The sequence below is a fragment of the Marmota marmota genome, unplaced genomic scaffold (genome assembly GCF_001458135.2).
Source record: "Marmota marmota marmota unplaced genomic scaffold, marMar, whole genome shotgun sequence".
NCBI lineage: Eukaryota > Metazoa > Chordata > Mammalia > Rodentia > Sciuridae > Marmota > Marmota marmota.
In genome coordinates, this window is record NW_026000005.1 from 8,568,362 (window position 1) to 8,579,507 (window position 11,146).

Consider the following 11,146-nt stretch of genomic DNA (forward strand, 5'->3'; position numbering starts at 1 on the left):
CCCATAGCCCAAGAATTAAATACAAGAATAAAAAAATGGGACTTAATTAAACTAAAAAGTTTTTTCTCAGCAAGAGAAACAATAAGAGAGGTAAATAGGGAACCTACATCCTGGGAACAAATTTTTACTCCTCACACTTCAGATAGAGCCCTAATATCCAGAATATACAAAGAACTGAAAAAATTAAACAATAAGATAACAAATAACCCAATCAACAAATGGGCCAAGGACCTGAACAGACACTTCTCAGAGGAGGACATACAATCAATCAATAAGTACATGAAAAAATGCTCACCATCTCTAGCAGTCAGAGAAATGCAAATCAAAACCACCCTAAGATACCATCTCACTCCAGTAAGATTGGCAGCCATTATGAAGTCAAACAACAATAAGTGCTGGCGAAGATGTGGGGAAAAGGGTACACTTGCACATTGCTGGTGGGACTGCAAATTGGTGCGGCCAATATGGAAAGCAGTATGGAGATTCATGGGAAAGCTGGGAATGGAACCACCATTTGACCCAGCTATCGCCCTTCTCGGACTATTCCCTGAGGAACTTTAAAGAGCACATTATAGGGATACTGCCACATCAGTGATCATAGCAGCACAATTCACAATAGCTAGGCTCTGGAATCAACCTAGATGCCCTTCAGTAGATGAATGTATAAAAAAAATGTGGCATTTATACACAATGGAGTATTATGCAGCACTAAAAAAACGACAAAATCATGGAATTTGCAGGGAAATGGATGGCATTAGAGCAGATTATGCTAAGTGAAGCTAGCCAATCCTTAAAAAACAAATGCCAAATGTCTTCTTTGATATAAGGAGAGCAACCTGGCCCTAATACTTAAAAAGGAATTTATCAACTCACAATGTATATATTCTACAAATGGTTTAATATATATAGCTTTCTTTCTTCATCCTATTCCCTAGTAATCAGGAATATGTGCTGCTAGGAGCAAGGTTGTATTTTGTACTGTGTGCTGCATTTCTTATCAACAGGGCATATCTATAGCCTTGGGTTTATCAATGGTAGAACAGCAAATTTGGGTTATATTCATTCACACAGAGAGTGAACACCTGTATTCTCCAGGAGATGCATCAACATCCAATTCCCTAGGTGATGCTATCCTATTCTCTCAGCTCATCTATTCTAAAAAGGATCTATCAAATTTTCCCTTCTAGCAGACACCTGTAGTGAGTGAGTGGTCATTATGAAGGAATCTCCCCTTTCATCAAGGGCTCTCTAGGCCAATTTTGTATGGATCATGACTGAGCATGTGGGTGATGCCACTGCAAATTAGCTAAAACTCAATTCAGACTGAGTCTCATGTTAGTAGAAATAATGCCAAGATTATTCTCACAAGTATGTTTAACTGTATTCCTAGGTTTAAGTCATTGGTTCTTTTCATACTTCCGCTAAATGGCTCATTCTGTAAATGGTTCTCTCTTCTACTTATTGCAAATTTATCTTTGCTAGAATACATTTGATATTAACTAACTAAATGTGATAAATGGTTCTCAATCACTTATCACTTTCAGATGTTAAATTATTTACTGCAATTTAACTGCATGTTACCACATGATATCTAGTAGTTTTCATTTAATTTTTGGAAGAAGCCAAGTGAATAATGAAAAGAAGTCATTAAGTGATTTAGTCAGCCGGTAGACTTTTTCAAGGGGACTAACATTTACTTAGTATGAAAAGAAATTTTCAGACCTGAGGAAATTCTAATTTATACTCCTACTTGAAATTGTAATCATAGTGGTACTAGGAGTAATTACTTTTATCATGCTAGCACTAGTCTCATGGATCCTGTAAGTTTTATTTTTTATTTTCCCTTCCCAAATTTAATAAAGTGAAAGAGTTGGTTCTACTGCAAAAAATGTGATTGGTTTGTTTATTGTATAAACAGAATAATACATATATATTCTTATTTGTAAACATGCTCTATATTTCCCCCAAATCTTCAACATTAACATTTAAAAAAATTATTTATTTCATCACAAAAACAACTTTGAGAAATGAAAAATGTCTCAAAAATGAAATAACTTTTGAACTAAAACTGCTTAGGACTGGGGATGTAGCTCAGTGGTAGCATGCTCATTAATATGCATAAGGCCCATCCCTAGCAGAGGGAGGGAGGGGAGAAGAGAGAGAATGAGTTGATATAGAGCTGCCTAGGAAATCAAAACACTTTTTTAAACTTACCATTCCTTCGAACTTCCATGATTCACTCTACTTGACTATTTTTTTTTCATTGATTTACTTTTTAAATTCTGAAGTTTTAAGAGGGTTAATCATTCTTAACTTACTATAGTGTATGTTTTATGATTTATTCTACACAAATATTTTATTCTACACAAAAACAGTTGATATGGTACTAATTTATCAGAAGACAAAAACATAAATTTTGTACATGCATATCAAAACATACTTTTAATTATTTTTCTTAATAATAATTCTTATCTTTAATTGCTACCTAATCCTCATATTTAAAAGTATGTTCACTCTAAGATTAAGAGAAAGAAAAGTTTCATCTTCCACTTTTCCATTTCAGAAATGTCTTAGATTTTTATAGGCCCGAAGCCATATTCTTTTTTCCACATATTTATCCATTTACCATAAACTTAGCCAACAGAAGCATTTCTCATACACATCTAGTTTGCCATAGTAGCCTGAATTTTTGTGTAAGCAAAGATGAGCATGCCTTCCCTTACTTATGGTTTATTATATAAGCTGCAATTCTCCTGAATCAAAACAAAGGATAAACAGTCTTTTCTGATCCCAATATTCCACACCTGCATTGCAAATGGAAATTTCTTCTTTCTACACAATCTATCATAGATTGTATCACTGAAAAAAAAGAGTCAGGGTGTAGAAACCTGGTTACCTTTCATTTTCTCCTCAATGTTTATTTTTGGCAAAACCTCATTCTTTGTAATAGAATTATTATTGCAAGTTACTAACTGACTTTACTTTTAATAGAGTCTGAAAAATAAATGTCAGTCTAAGGTTTTAATGCTTCAGTCAAACACCTCCTGCAGCGCCGCTCACACTTTCAACAAAAGCAAAATAAAGAGGCTTCTCTTTTTAAAGATCTGTTACTGATAAAAACAAAACAAAACAAAACAAAAAAACTAAAACTATATTTCTTTTGTTTTATGTTATTTGAGACATATTATTTTAGGCTAAATGATTATTCCTCAAAATGTGAATTCATGGGTCACTTGAATCATAATCACCACCAAAACTTGCTGAAAAATGTTAGAATGGCCAGACCAAAACCTCTCTGAATTAGAATATTTAGGAGAAAAACTTGGGAGTCCACATTTTTACTACGTTCCCAAGGAAATTCTTGACCTATCAGATTTGAAACCCATAACATGAGAGCATCATCCTTACTGGGTCATGCTGAAACCTGAATGTACTTATAATTATTTGTCTGTAGGGACTGGCCAGACCATATTTAAAAGGAATATCTAGAAAGAATCCAGCAAAATATTCTGCAATGCTCCCAGGCATGACTACTATCCTAGAACTCCCAGAGCAAGTTATTTAAATATATACTTGAAAACATAATCACATAATTATTTATTTGTATGCCTGTTTTGTCTAGATTGTGTACATAGTAAGAATAGGGCAGACATCATAGTCATCTCTGTGGCTCCAAATCATAGCAGAGTGACTGCAGAAAGAGGGCATGGAGAAAGTATTTTTTGAGTGGATTACTTATCAAGTGAATTTAATCAAATTGTAGAAACCTGATGTTTATAGGTATTCTTAATTCTCCCAATCATATTATAATTGTTGAGTCATTAAAAAAAATGCAGCAGATGCAACAGAATGAGAATAAGCAGAAAAGCTTTGAAAATTTTGAAAACTTTGGTAACGTGAGAAAGCATGGATCCATTGTTCATGGTTCTGTGATATAGGAGTGCACTCGCAAAGACCCATAGAGTCCTACAGGGCCTCTAACCTGATAGCCAGCAAGGATATGGGGACCTCAGTACTATAATCACAAGAACTGAATTCTGCCAACAACCTGAATGAATCTTCAGATAGAATTTTCCCCAGAACTTCCAAAGAGAAGATAGCTCTGCCAATATTTTGATGTGGTCCTTGCTTGCTACCCTTGAAACACCTTAAACTTCTAATCTACAGAACTGTGAGATAATTAGTGTTTGTTGCTTCCAACTATGAAATTCATGTTAATTTGTTGTAGCTGGAAGAAAAATGAATACAAATCATGACTTGATCAAAGTTATATCTTCTCATCAAATTTAAGAGGTATCTTTATGCTTCCCAACTAACCAGTCATTCCTCTGACATTTATATTATATTCAGCACAGTGTAAGACAATCACACAAACTAGCAGTGATTTTTCAACATTGGGTATTTTGATAAAATCAACTTGACTTTATTCTGCTTGGTTTACTCCATGAGAAAATGACAACTGAACTTGACCTTTAATAGGCCTCCTTCTTTCTATTGATACTTTTTGATGATGTACACTAAAATCAAAGAAACAGCTTCAAATTCCAGGTCTTTTAACACTTAGACTATCTAAGCTGACTTCATAACCTGAAAATAGGTGTATAAGTACTGGCTATTTTAGAAATTTGATATGACTTATAAAAGAGATAAAGTCAATTAATATCTGGCTCAGTCAATGTTGCCTATGATTTTTTTCATAACTCATCTTCTTGAAATATTTTACATATTTAATTGTTAATTAAATAAATAATTGTTAATTAAATAAATTAAATGAGAAAATGAATAGGTTATTTAATTACCTGATAGATATAAAGAATTTGTCTCCTAATAACTTGTCTCCTATATAAGAACTTGTCTCCTAATTATTTTACATATTAAATTACCAGATATAAAGAACTTGTCTCCTAACTTGTCTCAAAACAAGCACTAGCTTATTATTTGTATCACTATATAATGTATAATCACAACGATGACAATTTCTACTGAATGAAACAGACAAGTCCAACATACAAATATAAGTGATTTGGTCATGGTAACAAAGATGTCTATGGCTGACTCCAAGCTCAGAACTCAGATTCTCTCGCCCTTTGCCTTATATTTTACTACTTTGGAGAATGGACACAGTTAAGATTTAGACAATTAAGGTTTTTAAAAATACTGGATACATTTTGCTGTACTTATTCAATAAGTCTTACCTATTCATTTTCTCATTTAATTTTGCTGTAGATAGATTTATACTTCTCCCTGCAAAATTTCTTATTTTAATTCCTTTCTTGACTGATGTGGTCATGTGTGATGGTCTTGTTGTTGTTTTGTTATGAACTTACATTGGTAAATGGCTTGACAACTCAGACTTGCCATTCTGGTAAGGTACCCAAACAAAAACTGCATATACTGCTTCAACTTTGAGTGCATAAAAATACATTTAAATACTTTTAAAAATTAAATTAGACATCCTACACTATTTATTGATCATGCATTTTCTAATTTTTCAGTGAGATGGAAGTGAAGTCATGTTTAGCAGGGTAAAATGTTAATCAAGTTTTCTTTTCTCAATAAAAATATCAAGTTGGAGAGATGATCTTATGCTGATTTTATTGGCTTAGTTCACTACTTTTAAACTCTGTCCTTAGAATATATTCATAAGTTTTAATAAGGAATGGTTTCACCAACACAAAATTAGTGTTGGAACTCAGTCATTTGATGAACTTTAAACCATAGCCCACCCCCTACTCCCCCCACAAGCATTTTGTTTTAGAGAAGACACTTGAATTTAATTCCAAGTATTAAGGTTCCCATGCTAAAACTATTAATATTGTTCTACTGATTAATGGTAGCTTTTTTTTCAGATGCATATTGAAATTGGCATAATAGAGGGGTGATACATGATATCAGTTATAAGTAGAGGCAATATTTGTATTGCAAATACTAATTAGACTTTCTGATCTTAAAATCCAACTCATCCATATATTAGCAAGTCAGACAACTTCTTTATGAATATTTTTTCATCTGTAAAATAATTCCTAAACTTGAAAACTACTGAGAAAATAAGATAATGTATATGACCTTCTTAAAACTCAGAAAATGCTAGCTATATTGTTGTATCATATTAAAATTTGTAGAAATATGTGTTAGTCAGCTTCTTTGACTGTGGCAAAATATCTGAGATAAATAATGTTTAAAAAATTATTTTGGCTTTCATTTTCAAAGATTTTAAATTATTTCACTTAGCAACATGACTTTGGATAAATGGCAAAGCTAAATATTACAATAGAAGCATATGGTAGAACAAAGTGGCCAGCTTCCCACTATGCCCTCCAAGGACTTATCCCTAATGACCTCATTTCCTTTCAAAGGCCCCACTTGCACCACCTCCCAAAAGCCCCTAAAACTGGCAACTAAGCTTTAAGCATACAACCTTTGGGGGCGTTTAAGACCTAAACTATAACAAAATATAAAGAAGCTTAAACATATTTTGATTTCCTGCCATAATTTCAATAGCATTATAGTGAAAAATTAATGCTTTATTTCAAGAATGTAATCAATTTACATCTGCAGTTTTTTAAGTCTTTTGCAGAAATAATATGGTTCTTTTCTGTTATTTCATTTACATAGTTATAAAACAATCGAATAAAGCAGAAATTAAGTAGAGTCCCAGATATGATGTCAATCTACTTAATATTAATGTGTAGTACTTAATACTTAATGTGTAGTACTTTAACAGTATTACAAAATCTACTTAATACTTAATGTGTAGTACTTAACAATACTACACATTTCCCAATACTGAACCTACAAAAAATGAAGCTTTAGCAAAATTTTGAGCATATTATAATAAATAGTGACAGTTTAAAGAACAAAGCATGCTAATCCTATTTAAAATAAGTTCTAAATCCTCCAAGATTTGACTGTAATTTAAAATGAACTACAATAGCATTTACTAACACTGTAATGGAACAACAAAAAGCTCACATTGAGTCCATGCTGACTTGTTATCTAATGAACATTCCAGGTTGGATAGTTGAATAACTATTAAAGAGAGATAATTTTGTGATTAAGTTTGGGATTTCATTTTACACTCTGAAGTACTTACTCATGGGAATAATTTTCCCACTGTGGGCATAATTAGCCATTTTCCGGTGATTTTGGCCACTCTCTTTTTATTTGAAAGAGGCAAGTGTCCAAATATCAGCCCAATTACCTAACGGTGGGAGGGAGCTTGAAAAAAAAATGCTTTGTACTTGATGGAACACTCTCCCTCCAGGAGATCTAATATGGAAAGAATTAATTGCTCAAAAAATAGAAACAAAACACATCTTTCCAAATCTTTGAACTACAAGTTTACACATATTTCCCTTCCACAAAGTCAAGAGTAAAACTCTAGGAGGAAACCTATTTTCTTCCACCAACAATAATTTCAGAAAAAAAATTAATGTTAATTTATTGTTAATTAAATTTTTAATTTTAACTGAAATAAAAATCATACATGTTTATAGGATATTATATGATATTTTCCTATCTGTATACATTGTGTAATGTTCATATCAGGGTAACATATCTACCTCCTGAAATGTTAATCATTTCTTTTTGGTGAAAACATTCAAAATCTTTTCTTCTAGCTTTTTAAAATATGTACAAAATACACTATCATTATCTAGATTTACCATAATGTGCAACAAAACTCCAGAGCTTTTTGCTTCTATCTAAATATATAACTTAACAGTGATAACTGTTCATTCCAGACAATCAACCTTACACCCTGTCCCCATCACATCTGTTCTCCCAGCCTCTGGTAACCACCATTGTATGAGATGAACATTTTAGTTTCTATGTGTAAATGAGATCATGTAGTACACGTCTTTCTGTGCTGGTCTTCTTTCATGTAACATAAGGAACTCCAGAGAAAATATATAACTTTGTTAGAATTTTAATTTAAACCTATGATCTAAGTTTAATTGTAGTCTCTGATCAAAGTTATGGTATTCTTATTGCATGGAGCTTTTCAATCATTTTTTTAAAAAAATTATATAGCACCTATTAGCACATTTTGACATTAAGAAATTAATGACAGGAATTCTTATGGCACATTTATTTTATTCCTTGATAAAATGAATTATTTTCCTATAGAGAATCCATTCCCTCAGGTTCAAGTGATACTGCCTTCCTGGTCATTGAGGTGAGAAGTGACTAATGTCAGGACTAACACAGTCCTCTGATTTAGGCTGGCTTGGCCATGGACAGGTAGTGCAAACTACACCATCTGGATTGTCCCTGGGACATTTCCATCAGTGTTATCAAGGATGATTTTCTCTTTCCCCTATGGTTCAAAGCAAATAGGGCTCATGAGTATCGGGTTATTCATCCTTCTTGTTATATGGAAAAAAACTATTCAAAAAATGGAGACAAACAGGAAAAAATTAGCTGAGATTTGAGGATTAGTAGACAATCTTATAACATTATTAGAGCTCTCGAATGTGGCCATATTTGAAGTCAGCTACAATTCTGGAATTCCTCATCAATATAAGTGTTAAATTGGATTTTGTAGCCAAAACATTCAGGACTAACATTTTGAGAAGTGCTGGTGTAGTGGAATTATTATGGAGAATGGAATCAGAAGGTTTCATCTTGCATTCCAACTATGATTGAAAAACATGAATATTCTTGAGTTAATCACTTTGGTTGGTCTCCATTTCCTGACCTGTAAAGTGAGATGACTTCAAATTCCTTCCACCATACCATCAAAATACTTACAGATTGTTTTCTTTTTCACCAAAGCAGAACATCATTATTCAGAACCAAAGGATATTTATACCCAGCCAATAGGAATTCAGAACCAACTTTTAGATCCATATATATCTATAATGTAATTTTTTCTAAATATGAAATAGACTTTGCAATATATGCTCTCTATTAATCCACAGCTAATGCATGCCTCTGACAAGATATTATACCCAGCTCAAAGAGTAAATTCAACCCTTAGACAAAAACATGTTTATCACCTTGTTTAAGGCACTACTGCATTTTTAGATATAACATTAAAATCACATGTGACAAAAAAATAAACAAACTGGACTACATCAAGATCATAAATTCTTCATACAAATAGTACCAACAAGAAAATGAGGGACTAGGGTATGCTCAGTGGTACAGATCTTATCTAGCATGTGTGAGGTTCTGGGTTCAACTCCCCAAAACAGACAGGCACACATACACATACACGAATACATTCACACAAAAACAAATTAGAAAGCCACCACCAAAATACAAATGACTTCAATGAAAGTGAAAGAGATAGTCCCATTTTTAAAAATATCTCCACCCTTGGGGATAGGAATGTAGCAAAGTGGTATGGAGCTTGCCTAACATTCAGTAGGGTTTGGATTTGATCCAGAGGACTGAAAAAAGAATAATTTGCACAATGAGAGAAAATATTTGCAAATCATATATTTGATACAGATTTTTATCTAGAACATACAAAGTACTCTTACTACTCAATAATAAGAAGTTAAACAACACAATTTAAAAGTGGGCAAAGGATTTGACAAATGACCAATAAGCACTTGAAAAAAGGCTCAACAACATTAGTCATCAGGAAAATACAATTCAAAACCACAATAAGATACTACTTCATCTCCACTAGACAGCTATGACTAAAAAATACAACAATAAGTGTAAGAAAGGATGTGGGGAAACTGTAACCTTCATACATTGCTGGCAGAAATGTAAAACGTTGCAGCAACTTTGGAAAACACTTCAGATGTTTTGCTAAATGTTAAATTTAAAATTATTATATGACCCAGAAATTGTACATCTAAAAAATATACTCAAGAAAAAATTAAAACATACATCCAAACATTTGTACATGAATGTTCCTAGCATTAACTGATCTTAATAGTTGAAAAGTGGGAATAACTTAAATGTCCATCAGTTAATGAACAAATAAAGAATATGTGATAAATACACACACTGGAAATATTACTCAGCAATAAAAGAAAAAAGTATTAATGCCTGCTGCAGAGTGAACATTCTAAAAGCCAGTCAAGAAAACCCAAATACTTTATTGATATATTATATGAAATGTCCATAGTATGCAAATCTATATAAATGAAGACAATACTAGTAGTTGCCTGGAATTAAGGAAGGATAGCCATGAGTAATTACTAATGGGCACAGGAATTCTTCCTTGGGTGGGGCACTATTCTAAAAATAGATTGTGTGTTAATTGAACAACCCATGAATAGACTAAAACCATTGGACTTTATACTGTAAGTGAGTAAACTATGAGTTATGTGATTTACATTAATAAAGCTGTTTGAAAATCAATAAGTGCAAAAGAGGCATGTATAGCTAAAGAAGAATTAAGGTGATTAGAATATCTACCCCCAATCCCCACTCTCCTTTGTTAGAGACAGTTAATATTCATGTTATAAAATAATATCTACCAACCAAAATATTTGCTAAGCTTAAGTACAGCGTATCGTGGATATAAAAGCTGAATTGTCCCTACAGTAGATGCATTATTTCCTGCTTAACAACAAAAAATAAATGGATTTTACATGTATAAAATTGTATGGATTTATGAAGAAAAATTTTCCACAAAATTTGTTTTTTTCAGAACCTATTTTTCATTCATGCACAAAATATATTTTCTTTTATAAATGAATTTACATTTTTTAAAAAAATTACATGTTCTTAAGGCAAACTTGTTAATTATATACTTATAAATTTCCCCTACGCTTACACAGGATTTGTCATTGCTTTTTTTTTTCTTCTGCCAGTGCTTTTATTTTTCACATTTTTAGAGTTTATTTCATTTTCATAATACAGTGAAAAACTGACAATTTATGTGCAAAATGTAGATTTTTCATTACATTTGTGACATTTTAATTGTTATTATAAACAACAATATCAAACATGAGAAATATTACAAGAAGAAAAAGAGAAATATCAAACTTTGCTTCTTTGTTGGAGATTAACACAGGTTAGAAATTTTTCATCCCAATAATTTCTTTTCTGTGGAGTCATTACAAGATAAAAAAAAAAAAAAAAGGAGGATAGAAATTAAAAAAGTCAAGGAAGGAAATAAAGAGAGAGGCTACAAAATGGAGAGACAAGAAAGAGGGGTAGGAGGGAGGAAGAGAAGGGG

General features: G+C 32.2%; 1 protein-coding gene across 5 annotated transcripts in view; it reads right to left on the reverse strand.

The window, feature by feature from the left end:
* The window catches only part of Calcrl (calcitonin receptor like receptor), a 101,887-nt gene that overhangs the window by 45,645 nt on the left and 45,096 nt on the right, over positions 1-11,146 (reverse strand). The window contains exon 1 of one of the 5 annotated variants that reach the window (XM_015481136.2): positions 4,588-4,599. The exons of the other annotated variants lie outside the window; for them this stretch is intronic. The gene's annotated coding sequence lies outside the window, so the exon portion shown is untranslated. Of the gene's footprint in view, positions 1-4,587; positions 4,600-11,146 lie in introns of those variants that run through there. 5 annotated transcript variants of the gene reach the window in all.